General features: G+C 39.0%; 1 long non-coding RNA gene across 12 annotated transcripts in view; it reads right to left on the reverse strand.

Annotated features, from left to right (window-relative positions):
* The window catches only part of LOC126213544 (uncharacterized), a 518933-nt gene that overhangs the window by 40928 nt on the left and 463538 nt on the right, over positions 1 to 14467 (reverse strand). For 4 of the 12 annotated variants that reach the window (XR_007541218.1, XR_007541219.1, XR_007541217.1 and 1 more), the window contains one exon: positions 12013 to 12109. The exons of 6 other annotated variants lie outside the window; for them this stretch is intronic. This is a non-coding gene — a long non-coding RNA (uncharacterized LOC126213544). Of the gene's footprint in view, positions 1 to 12012; positions 12110 to 12393; positions 12563 to 14467 lie in introns of all 12 variants that reach the window. 2 more of the 12 variants (XR_007541215.1, XR_007541220.1) reach the window with 2 other exon arrangements.

Here is a 14467-nt window from a genome sequence, read left to right on the forward strand (position 1 = left end):
GAATTCGAATCAAGAACAGCTGCCGACATGAGTAACGTAGAAGTAAATCTCCTCGGAGTAGTGAAGCAACTTAAATCACTTAATAAAAGCAAGTCTTCTGGTCCGTACTGTATACCAATTAGGTTCCTTTCAGAGTATGCTGATGATTAGCTCCATAGTTAACAATCATATACAACCATGCACTTGACCTAAGATCCGTACCTAAAGACTGGAAAGTTGTACAGGTCACAACAATATTCAAGAAAGGTAGTAGGAGTAATCCACTGAATTACAGGGGCATATCATTAACATGATAAGCAGCAGGATTCTAGAACATATACTGTGTTCAAACACTATGAATTATCTCAAAGAAAACAGTCTATTGACACACAGTCAACATCGCTTTAGAAAACATCGTTCTTGTGAAACAACTAGTCTTTACTCACACGAAGTGTTCAGTGCTATTGACAAGGGATTGCAGATCAATTCCGTATTTCTGTATTTCCAGAATGCTTTTGACATTGTATCACACAAGCAGCTTATAGTGAAATTGTGTGCTTATGGAATATCGTCTCAGTTATGTGTCTGGATTTGTGATTTCCTGTCAGAGAGGTTACAGTTCATGGTAACTGACGGAAAGTCATCGAGTAAAACGTAAGTGATTTCTGGCATTCCCCAAGGTAGTATTGTAGGCCCTTTGCTGTTCCATCTATATTAATGATTCTGGAGACAATCTGAGCAGCCGTCTTCGGTTGTTTGCAGATGACGCTGTCATTTATCGACTAATAAAGTCATCAGAAGAGCAAAACAAATTGCAAAATGATCTAGAAAAGACATCTGAATGCTGCAAAAATTGGCAGTTGACCATAAATAACGAAAAGTGTGAGGTCATTCACATGAGTGCTAAAAGGAATTCGTTAAACTTCAGATACACGATAAATCATCAAATCTAAAGGCCTTAAATTCAACTAAATACCTAGGAATTACAATTACTAACAAGTTGAATTGGAAGGAACACAAAGAAAATGTTGTGGAGAAGGCTAACTCAAGGCTGCATTTTATTGGTGGGACACTTAGAAAATGTCACAGATCTACTAAGGAGAGGATCCTTACCATATAGGACTGATAGAGTACATTGAAATAGTTCAAGGAAGGGCAGCATGTTTTGTATTATCGTGAAATATGGGAGAGAGAGTTACTGAAATGATACAGGATTTGGGCTGGACAGCATTAAAAGAAAGGTGGTTTTCATTGCGATGGAATCTTCTCACAAAATTCCAATTACCAACTTTCTTTTCCGAATGTGAAAGTATTTTGTTGGTACCGACCTACACAGGGAGAAACAATCACCGCAATAAAATAAGGGAAATCAGAGCTCGTATGGAAAGATATAGGTGTTTGTTTTTTCCGCACGCTATACGAGATTGGAATAACAGAATTGTTAATCTGCCAGGCACTTAAATGTCATTTGTAGAGTATCCATGTAGATGTAGATCTACTCAATGATAACAAGTCAAAACATTCCAGGTCTAAAATCTTGTTGATTCTGGCCATCCTTTTCTATCTTCTTTAGTTTTCTTTCTTTTTTTATTCTGGCCCGCTTTGTCACACTTCTTCAGCTTTTTCAGCTCCAGCAACATGTTGCCTGCCCACTTTTCACGTGTTCCCCAGTTTTTACGTCTATTCTGCTCATGGTTTTCAATCTGCTCATTACTCCATCATCAAGACATATGGACTCTCCCAACATTCCACCATTTCGTTTATCTCAGCCAGTGTCAGCAGTATCATTGATGTGTGTCGTTACGTGTTGAAATGAACATTTAAGTTTAGCTCCTTTGTTTGTATGTTTGTTTCCTTTTAGTCACTGTTAAAATGCTAACCATTTAAGAACGTGTGTTTTTAGTTGAACAAGTGTTCAAAGCTGGCAGTAAATACACAGCTTCATTTCGTCAAACATTTAATTCAGTTTTCCCAGAGACAACACTCCCACATCACAATACTGTGCGAGATTTGATTAACAAATTTCGAAGTACGGGTTCAGTGACAGATGCACTGAGAAGTGGTCATCCTAGCGTTTTGTCTGAGGATAAACTACTCGATATTTCTGATAAAATGTCCAGGAGTCCAAACAAGTCAGTAAGAAAACTTGCCCAGGAAATCGAGTTAAGAGTCTGAATAGCCCACACAGCTGTAAGAAATGAAAAATACTGATCATGGCAAGAGACTGCATTATTGTCAATGGTTCAAAAAATTTTGTTCGACAGAATGGAAGGGATATTCTTAATGAAACATTTTTCACTGACGAGGCGTGGTTTCATTTATCCGGGTCCATGAACTCCCAAAATTCTCGTATGTGGAGTACTGCAAATTCATTGTGTATTCATGAGGAACCACTTCATTCTGTGAAAAAAAAAAAAAAAAAGAGTTGGATTGCAATTTCTAGATGTCAGCTTGTGGGTCCCATGTTTTTCAACAAAACAATAAACGCAGAACGATACTGCAGTGATATTCTGTACCCATTCATAGGAGAACTCGTGTTAAGTGGAATACTGAACGGTTATTTTCAACAAGATGGTGCAACCGCGCATCAGCTTGCGCTTCAGTGTCACTGCTTGCTGATGTTTTTGGTGATCGCGTAATTTCACAGGGACCTTGGCCTCACACGATTGTCTGACCTAACACCACCTGACTTTCTTCTGGGGTGCAGCGAAAGCTGCCTGTCTATAAAAACCGTCCAAAATCCATCGATGAATTGAAAACTGCAATATCCACTTTCACTGCTTCTGTTGCAGAAGAAATGTTACACCTTATGTTTGGAAACATGATTAGACGAATTGAATTGCATATTCAACAACCAGGTGGGGGGGGGGGACACTTACAACATTTAATGTGAAAATTTGTATGTAAAAATGTATATTCAATTTCACTGTGTTTCATTTCGGTATACTCACTGCGGCATACGACACGCGCAGCTAACAATCATACAGCACTGCGGAGAGTCTTTTTGAACACCCTGTATTTTTTTCTTTTTTTTTTTACACCAGACATCAATTATTTGAGGGGAAACCTTTTTGTATATTCACAGGATACTAGAAACAAAGAAAATTTTATGCTCCCCACCCACCGCCTCAGAATGTATGCCCAGGGACCTCAATACATGGAAATGAAAATTTGTAATAAATTAAAAGGGACCAAGTTGCTGCAGATTAATTTAGGTTCACTTAAAAGAAAGCTATACGAGGTACTGACACTGAAGTGTTATTACTCAGTGGATGAATTCATGCAGGACAAACTAGAAATTTGAGCTGGATACAATATGTTACACATTCCAAGAGCTATGCTTACAGTGTTGTTATTTACTGTAGTGCTGTTATTTATTAATGTAAAAATTATTGTAACTGTGTTATAAATTTTTGACATGTCTCCTGTACGCAAACCAAATGGATTGCAAATGGACATGATGAGATGTTGTTGTTGTTTTCAGTCCTGAGACTGGTTTGATGCAGCTCTCCATGCGACCCTATCCTGTGCAAGCTTCATCTGCTAGTACCTACTGCAACCTACATCCTTCTGAATCTGCTTAGTGTATTCATCTCTTTGTCTCCCTCTACGATTTTTACCCTCCACGCTGCCCTCCAATACTAAATTGGTTATCTCTTGATGCCTCAGAACATGTCCTACCAACCGATCCCTCCTTCTAGTCAAGTTGGGCCACAAACTTCTCTTCTCCCCAATTCTATTTAATACCTCCACATTAGTTATGTGATCTGCCCATCTATGAGGAGATATATAAAACAATTCACTGTTCAAGTAATACAAACTGCAACACCCTATCATCTATACATGTACAAAATGCAATGAAAGCTTGACTGCTCCTCGGGTTTCAAACAAAGACCTCAATCATGCTCTTGCTTTATTTTCATGATCACATTAATTCTAGTCTGCAATTCCAATTTGTGGCTTTTAGAAATAGTGTCACGAGTTTACGATGCAAAGAATGTAAGCGGTCCATTATTAAATGTTATCTGTGGTTGTCATAACAACTGGCGTAAACTGTGCTGTTTATGCTGATTGTGTCATGATTTCCAAGGTTGGTTAGTGTAGTGTTTCAGGTTATTTATAAACATCCCAACACACCATTGGAAAGCTGTCGACAAGAGGTGCCCGTGAGTAAGTTGAATAAGAACAAATGTAGTGAGAAAGGGAAACTGTGTGCTGTCCTATCTTGTATGCAGTGAATGTAGAGCAGCCGTGGAGCTAGCGAGAAGGGGACCAGTAAAAATGGTATTACAACCACTGGTCATACAGGAGTCGTTTGTGCCTTAGTGCACCAAGTGTCTCAATCCGAGAACCGTGGAGTAAATGACGCTCCAACAAGGGCGTAATGAACAATTTAACAGCAGTAGTTGTTTATCTGGTTTGCTCTCTCAGGTCCCAAAGTACGCATATACGGACTTTTTGAATGTACTCAAGAGAATGGTATTACCGTAGCAATTGTTTGTTGTGTCGTTAAAAGTAATAATGAAAATGTTGGGCACAATGTACCCGTTTGTGAGAAGTGTGGCTATATATTTAGTAGTGCAGTAGAGAGAACTTGCAAAAGCATTCCAGGAATCTTCACCACAGTTGGATCGACAAGGAGGTGGCACCGAAGGATTCGGACCACCAAACAACTACTCTGAGAAGAGATGATGAAGGTAATACTACTTTCATCTAGCAGCGTATCAGGGTCGGTAAAATATTGCCCTGCTGTATCGGCCAGGGACGCAACATCCTGATAGTGCTGGTGTAAGATCCACCACAAACACTACAAAATACACATCAGCAGGAGGAAAGGGAAAATACACCCCATATGGCAACTGTGGAAAAGGCGAATAGATAATGCACCAGCAAGTAAGTGCAGAAAATTGATCGGAATCAGAATTACGACTCCAAAGAATAGAAGACAGAAGTTGCCCCTGGCAACCAGCGATCAACAAGTGCCTTACCTCACACGAAACAAGGAATCTGAAAGAATTATAACTAAGAGCTTCTTTTGAAAGAACTGTCTGACTAGTAAATCATAATGAATGGAAACTACAATTTACTGCTGGATACCGGAAACAGAAAAAAAAAGAAGACAGTGGCAGCAAGAGCAGACGTCGGCTTCAACTTCAGCACTGGCTTCGGCTGTTCTACAACAAGCACGCAGTTCACAGTTCCGCAGAAGGGTGAGCCGTGAACATTAAAAAAAAAAAAAAAAGTTGAGACATTTCTGTGAGTGTAGGATTTAATATTAATACTGTCGATTAGTAATAGAAAGTGCATGCCAATCACAAGAAATACGGCAATGCAAAACGAGGAGTTAAGATCGATACTGGAAGGCATAAATAAAAAACAAGCAGAGAAGGATAAAGCGATACTGGAAGGCATAATTGAAGAACAAGCAGAGAAGGATAAGGCAATACTAAAAGGTATGATTAAAAAACAAGCAGAGAAATACTGGGTAGGATGGAGAGCGGAACAAGTAGAATTAATTTAGTCCATTACGGAACAAGTTACTGAATCAATCGATGACATACTCAACCAAAACTAACTTTAATGCACAAGTTAATAATCAAAACATTAAAATCACGGAAATAAATTCTAGAGTAAATGAATTATGAGAATCAGTGCCAATAGAGGTGCAACAAGTAGCTAAAAAAGCGTTAACAGATCATTTACAGGAAAGTGTACATAGATCAACAACCCGACAGTGGACAGGCTATGTAGATAATGTGAATTCCCGATTCCAAGTGGTATGAGCTAGTATTCCAGACACAAATAAGCGTATCAAGTCCATACAGGAAAATGTTGTAGCAGGGACACCTGTGCTATACAACATTTGGAGAAACGTTTAGGCCTACAGTTATTCATAGAAAAAGAAGACAAAACAGAAATAAATAATGGCAACATCACTTCTGGGGAAGGTATAATTAACAGTAAACAAGAACTTGATAGAATATGGAAAGCAATAGACAATAATAAAAAGAAATTAAAAAATTGTAAAAAAGAATCTATGACAGGAGTAGATGTAATAGAGGGTTTATCTATAGGTAATGGGTTTAAATTAGCAAAGCAATTTCCAAAGTACAAACCAGACAGTGATGTACACCCAATTTATTTTTTACTAGTGTTTGCCAGATCTTTGCCCAAAAATTGGGATGACTTAAAGAAAATAGATTTCGCATAAGGATACGTATTGGGAGAAGCAGTGGAATGGGGAAATGCTCATGCAGAAGAATTTGTGTCTCAAAAGCTTTGAGAGAAAGCACTGGTCTTCAAGTACTCAGGAAAAACAAATCTTAAAGTTATTAGACCCTACTCCATACAATAATTCATGGGGCACATATTAAAAGTATTTGGAATGGCATTTGACAAAATCTAAATACTTAGATGATCCAACAGATGAAATGCACTTACTGAAAGTACTCATTAGATGTTTACCATACCACATTCGACAAGGAATATTGTACAGAGGGTGGAAAATCGTGAATGAGTTATTAATGTTTATTGAAGTTTTACACACACTCAATACTGAAAGAAATGAAAATTATTCAGTGAATGAGCGAAATATGGGGAATACAAATAACATATCCTTTCCTAATTCCTTACCGCAGGCGAAGGAACCTAATTATTGTAGAGTAAGCAGTAATGAAACAGTTCACAGCAGGGATAATGGTTTAAATCACAATAACCCTAGAGGGGGAAGAATTCAGATTGATAACATCAATTCGCAGGTGTTTACACCTCAAAGCCAACAATTATGCAACAAAATAACACGGGGATAAACAGCGCATTGTTGAAGTAAGTTCCAATCAGTACCCGGTCATAGTGACGGAAAACGAGAAAAATCTTACGTCAACGGCCAGAATCCGGGATGCAGCAGAACAATTGTTCTGCTGCATCCTGGATTCTGGCCGTTTATATATATAGTTATAATAGAGGGAAACATTCCACATAGGAAAAATGTATCTAAAAACAAAGATGATGTGACTTACCAAATGAAAGTGCTGGCAGGTCGACAGACACACAAACAAACACAAACATACACACAAAATTCAAGCTTTCGCAACAAATTGTTGCCTCATCAGGAAAGAGGGAAGGAGAGGGAAAGACGAAAGGATGTGGGTTTTGGGAGAGGGTAAGGAGTCATTCCAATCCCGGGAGCGGAAAGACTTACCTTAGGGGGAAAAAAGGACGGGTATACACGCGCGCGCGCACACACACATATCCATCCACACATATACAGACACAAGCAGACATATTTAAAGACAAAGACAAAGAGACTCTTTGTCTTTAAATATGTCTGCTTGTGTCTGTATATGTGTGGATGGATATATGTATGTGTGTGCGAGTGTATACCCGTAAGGGTAAGGAGTCATTCCAATCCTGGGAGCGGAAAGACTTACCTTAGGGGGAAAAAAGGACGGGTATACACGCGCGCGCGCACACACACATATCCATCCACACATATACAGACACAAGCAGACATATTTAAAGACAAAGACAAAGAGACTCTTCGTCTTTAAATATGTCTGCTTGTGTCTGTATATGTGTGGATGGATATATGTATGTGTGTGCGAGTGTATACCCGTCCTTTTTTCCCCCTAAGGTAAGTCTTTCCGCTCCCGGGATTGGAATGACTCCTTACCCTCTCCCAAAACCCACATCCTTTCGTCTTTCCCTCTCCTTCCCTCTTTCCTGATGAGGCAACAGTTTGTTGCGAAAGCTTGAATTTTGTGTGTATGTTTGTGTTTGTTTGTGTGTCTGTCGACCTGCCAGCACTTTCATTTGGTAAGTCACATCATCTTTGTTTTTAGATGTGTGTGTGTGTGTGTATATATATATATATATATATATATATATATATATATATATATATATATATATATATAAATATGAATATAACAGAGGGAAACATTCCACGTGGAAAAAATATATCTAAAAAGAAAGATGATGAGACTTACCAAACAAAAGCGCTGGCAGGTCGATAGACACACAAACAAACACAAATATACACACAAAATTCTAGCTTTCGCAACCAATGGTTGCTTCATCAGGAAAGAGGGAAGGAGAGGGAAAGATGAAAGGATGCGGGTTTTAAGGGAGAGGGTAAGGAGTCATTCCAATCCCGGGAGCGGAAAGACTTACCTTAGGCGGAAAAAAGGACAGGTATACACTCGCACACACACCCATATCCAACCACACATACACAGACACAAGCAGACATTTGTAAAGGCAAAGAGATTCGGCAGAGATGTCAGTCGAGGCAGAAGTACAGAGGCAAAGATGTTGTTGACGGACAGTTGAGGTATGAGCAGCGGCAACTTGAAATTAGCAGAGGTTGAGGCCTGGCGGATAACGAGAAGAGAGGATATACTGAAGGGATATCCTCTCTTCTCGTTATCCGCCAGGCCTCAACCTCTGCTAATTTCAAGTTGCCGCTGCTCATACCTCACCTGTCCGTCAACAACATCTTTGCCTCTGTACTTCTGCCTCGACTGACATCTCTGCCGAATCTCTTTGCCTTTACAAATGTCTGCTTGTGTCTGTGTATGTGTGGTTGGATATGGGTGTGTGTGCGAGTGTATACCTGTCCTTTTTTCCGCCTAAGGTAAGTCTTTCCGCTCCCGGGATTGGAATGACTCCTTACCCTCTCCCTTAAAACCCGCATCCTTTCATCTTTCCCTCTCCTTCCCTCTTTCCTGATGAAGCAACCATTGGTTGCGAAAGCTAGAATTTTGTGTGTATATTTGTGTTTGTTTGTGTGTCTATCGACCTGCCAGCGCTTTTGTTTGGTAAGTCTCATCATCTTTCTTTTTAGATATATATATATAAATAATCGTGTATAGTAAAATATCACCTATTAACAATTGGTTATTAGCTGAAGAGGAAAATTTAGAAAAAGTGCAACGCAAACCTGTTGTAATCGGAAGAATAGGAAATAAAGGAGTGGAAATTTACATTGATTCAGGAAGCGAAGTATCAATTTTGGAGAAATGGCTATTTAGTGGAAGAATAAAGGAATTCCTTAAGTTACCTGTTATGGGAGTAAATATTGTAGGTATTACAGGTACTAAGAGCAATGTAGTGAAATGGGAAACAAGGATTACATTTTAAATAGATCAACTTTTGTTTGAACAACCCATGTTAATAGTCCCTAAAATAAATACACAAGTATTACTAGTAGTAGATTGGTTAATGAAATGTGCAATGGTATTAGACTTTCAGAGTGGTTCCTTTAAGTGCAATCTAGATAACTATAGCCTAATAAAGAGATCTTGTGTAAGACAGATCGATGTCAAGGACTAAACGGGAGTAATAATTTATGGTTAATAGCGAATACGAGTTCAATGGAAAAGGATGTAAGTAATCTACAACAAATTGCAAATAAAGCTGATTTGTATGCTAAGGCTTACAAATCTGAAATGTTGTTAACCCTTACTCAAAAGGAAGAGCTATATGGAATATTATGCAGGTATTCAGATGTATTTTCAGACAAACCAGGGAATATAGGAGATTATGTGTGTAGTTTTAAAATAAAAAGCAAGGAACCTTTTTTTTCTGTAGACCTTACCCTGTACCTATCAACATAAAACAGGGAGTACAGGAAGAAATACATAAAATGTTAGATAATAATGTTATAGAAAGAAGCACAAGCATATACAACAATCCACTGTTAGTTGTCAGAAAGGCAACAGGAGGTGTGCGCCTTTTACTAGACGCGAGAACCTGGAATCGTCACATTGAACTGGAGAGAGATTGTCCCATATGCATAAACAAACTACTTGCTTGTTTTACAAAAGCAAATTATTTTAGTCCTGTGGATCTGACGGATGAGTACTGGCAGGTGAAATTAGCTAAAGAATCTAGACCTTATACTGCATTCCTATATGACGGAAAGTCTACCAGTTTAAAGTTTTGCCATTTGGGTTAAACATATCAGCATCAGTGTTTATAAGAGCATTATATCAAGCATTGGGGAGAAAGTTGTTACAAGAGCTATTGATTTATGTAGAAGATATACTGATTGTTTCAGAAACCTGGGAGGAACATTGTGATTTACTTGCAAGAGCAATAGAGAAATTCTATACCAAGGGAATAACTACTAAGCTCGCTACATCACATTTTGGGCGAGAGGAACTAAAATTCTTGGGACATTTCATAGGAATAAGAGGAATTAAACCAGATCCATAACGCATTAAAGCGATTAAAGACTGTCCACATCCACAGAATGTGAAATAGCTACGTTCCTTTTTAGGATTAGTGGGATTTTATAGACGGTATATACAAGGACAAGTCATAGTAATCCACATCTACTATCGCTATTAAAGCAAAAGGCAAAACGATTATGGGATGAAAATGCAGAAAAAGCATTCCAGGAAGTAAAGGATACCCTAGTCAATGCTCCTATATTGAACCATCCAAGTCTTCGTGAACCATTTGGCATCACATCAGATGCATCACAATATGGCATAGCAGCAGAATTATTGCAAGGGGAATGGGACCCAGAAGAGGGAGAAAATAAAACCATTGCTTTTGCTAGTCCCAGCCTAGGCAAACATGAGCTGAATTATACAGCAACGGAGAAAGAATTACCGTATTTACTCAAATCTAAGCCACACTTTTTTCCAGTTTTTGTAATCCAAAAAACCACCTGCGGCTTAGAATCAGGTTCAAAGTAAGCGGAAGTTCTGAAGATTGTTGGTAGCTGCCGCCACAACTAACTTCTGCTGTCGAATATACGTAGCGCTACACAGGCATGATTTGCGGGCACAAAGATAAATACTGATGCCAAAACCTCTGCATCAGTAAATAAATTAAAAGAAAAGGTAGAAGAATGTAAACATTATGCCATGTATTCTTTAGTGTTTGCTGCTATCTCATTTAAATCCTGTCTGCCTAATAAACTACGAAACTAGAGTGAGACAACAGCAAACGCGGAAGAATATACATATCATGTCATATTTATATTCATATTCTTCTTATGCTGAATAGTGATTCAGTAAGAAATGAAGCACGGCAACTGACTAGATTTTTTAAATCTAAGATGATTCATTTCTGTGCAGAATGTAATGTACTAAAGAGGCATCTGCAAAGATTTTCAAACAGAGAAAAATTTTTGCCAAACTCTCCTTCAGAACATCATGTATTATTTGGTTCTTGTCAGTCGTTATCAAAGAAAGCAGCAGTATAAGTAACAACAAATAGCAGTCTCTTGCCATTGTTTCACTCATGAGACAATTCCTCTATCTTTTTAATTGTAAGCCGCGGTAGCGTGCATGAAAACAAGCCATGCCACAAGCGGCAACAGGTCGTAAACACTCATTATCAGAAACCGACAAACAATGCACGACACAGTACAATAATACATTTTCAGCTTCGAGTGACGTAAACACCCATAACAAAGAGAACGGCACTTATCAGATCAAAACAAAATAAGCAATCAATTCAAACCATACGATACACGCGGTGTTAGACAAATGTACCTGCTGCAAACTTTGAGAAACATAAATTATCCAGTTTGGCATTGCAAACAAAGTTCATCGCCTATTAATGTTAGTGTGCCAACAGAATATAATAAATCAGGTAGAAATCTCCAAGTTCTTGGTTTCAAATATTGACAAAATGTCAAAACTGGCCAACTCTGGGGTACAGTCATTCATTCGCTAATGTTCTGGGGGAGAATATTTTATGTTGTGGACATCTCTAAGCAATTAGGGACGTCAACCAAAGGCTCAAATTGCGTTCATTCACTGATTAAGTCTGTAAAAATTCACTTCATTCTGAAAGTGACAGCAATATTCACAACTACAACAGTAGAAGGAAAGTATAACTTGCAGTACTTCATACATGTTTTAAATTATCTATGCAAGAGGCTAAATGTAGTTAGTGTCCTGGCTCTTCTGTTGCACGATGCAATCAGCAACTGTGAAATGAGTGATTGTAACTGAACAACTGTGTTTTCAGTGTGAACAGCAGGAAGGAAACTAGATGTGATGACAAACTGACCTGTGGCGAAGCCCGAGGCTGAGGTTTGGTTGGAATGCGACAGTTCCAATCACTGTTTTTCATGTTCACTGTCCATCATTCATTGCACAAATATGAACTGCAGCATGCAAAGTAAGAGACAGGTACAGTGTCACTGGACTTCTGCCATGCAGTCTGCTGTTCAGCTGACATAATCCATATCACAATTTGAATACATCATGTATAACATCGAAGTAACTAGCAAGCTACCAATGCAAAAGGTAATTGTGTAACCAATATAGTAGGCACTGATTAAAGATTTTATTTTTATAATGCAAGTGAACAAATTAGATACAGCATGCAATAAAAAACACGAGAGTTATTAGGCAGTCGCGAAGCAAACATCCGACAGTTTTTACTTACTGCTGTATGACTAGTTCTGACAGACTGTTTCACTCCTCCCCCAAATACATCCCCTAGTTGACCTCTGGGAGAATGGTGCAAGCAACTATGGGTTCAAAACAGTTACAGTGGGTGGTTCTGTAAAGCGGCGGAATGGTGAACAATTCGATAGCTTGCTTCAAACTCTAGCCTAGAACAAAGTTTGTTTAGGTAAGTGCCCCATGTGACATACCTGAAGAATAATTTAACAGTAATAATTTTATTACTGAGTCATTAGGGCAAATGGTGCCATTACACCAATAGATAATTCAATAAATGTTACATTACCCTGTGTAAAAGGAGAGTAGGTTAAGTACTGTAATTACATTTAATCATTTTCCCTTCACATTGCAGAATGGGCAGGCATGAGCCAATCACATTATGTTTATAAGCATGCTTCGTAAATCATTAGACAAATAGTGGTATTTTATTGAATAATTTGTTACCTACATACTAACAACTATAAGCTAAATCCTTAGTATCATGTATAAAAATGTATTGCTTCCTGTAGAGCGTAACATATTTCCTCAACATTTTACTTCTGCTAACAACTGCTTGGTACAATGTACAGTAGTACAAAAGTTTATTGCCTCGACAATCTTTAGCTCGCAGAATGTTGGCTTCTAATGTGCTCTATATGTGAACATTTAACATTTACTCTAATGACCACATGCTGCAACCCCAAGCCCCCCCCCCCCCCCCCTCCCCACAAACACCTCACACCAATAAAAAATCAGCAACAAATAAAAACCACAAAATAAACTAAACCCAATCACGCATTACAACTCGAAAACAATAACAAAAAAGGTCCTCTCCAAAATAATCATAAAACAATCCCCCTCCCCACCCACAACCCACCTAAATCCACAACCATTTCCCACAATCCGCCCCCAAATACCAAACGTCCTCAACCACCCACCCTCAGCCTGTACATCTTACCCACTGCCCTCAGAAAAACACAAAAAATACAATAATGCCCAGGGTCACACTTCCAACACCAATACTCATCTAAATGAGATGGTGGGTTAGAAGAGCCATCTTCCCTCCCTTATAACTGATTGAACCCCCCCCCCCCAAAAAAAAAACCTCCACTGCATTAGCACATGCACTAGTTCCACAATTTTTAAACTCTAAACTACGGTTTACAACTAAATGATCAAAACCCTCTTCTGCAAACCCCTGTATAACGAAAAAGCATCTGAAACTACAGTACTCCCCTCCTCAATATACTCTTCAATTAACCCTTCAAGTCCCTCTTAGTGCGCCCCTCCAAAAGCCTGAAATAATAATCGGCATACCCACCCCACAAAGTAACAGCCTCCCCACACCCACAAACCAACCAGAGACGTACCTCTCCCATACTTCCCTCTTCCCAAACTGTGACTTGTCTATTTCAAACACTAACCCCGGCTCACCGAACTTACTTTTAGACTGACATACTCAGAACACACTCCCCCACAAAAAGAAAACCAATCTTACAAAAAAGAAAACCAATCTAACACTGTCCTCTCACTCATTACAGTCGCATACACATAAAAACTAATAGAGGACCTATAACAAAAATAGTAAGTCATAAAAACAATCTCTCACAGCCGGTCTGGATTTCTTGAACCAGGTACCGCGTCTAATGGAGCTCCAAACACTGTCCTTCTGACACCGACACATGTACACGTCCGTGGTCCGAGACGCCGGAACTTTCACCAACCGCATATCCCCTCGGCAAAACGCCACACTTCACAATTTCCGCTATTAATCCAAACACCTGCAGGAACTTAATCGAGGACAACATATCCTCTCCCATCTCCGCCCGCAACATGGCGCTACTTCACTTTATCAATTTCAATCCTTAGGTCATGAACATTGCCAACAACTCCGCTTTTCCAACACCAAAGCTCAAATGAACCCAATACACACACACACACACACACACACACACACACACACACACACACAACAACAACAACAGTCTTAAATTCCTGGGATTACAACTTTATAATAAATTCAGTTGGGAGGAGTGTGTGTGTGTGTGTTGGGGTTTATGGGCGCTCAACATCGA

Source organism: Schistocerca nitens, chromosome 11 (genome assembly GCF_023898315.1).
Source record: "Schistocerca nitens isolate TAMUIC-IGC-003100 chromosome 11, iqSchNite1.1, whole genome shotgun sequence".
Taxonomy (NCBI): domain Eukaryota; kingdom Metazoa; phylum Arthropoda; class Insecta; order Orthoptera; family Acrididae; genus Schistocerca; species Schistocerca nitens.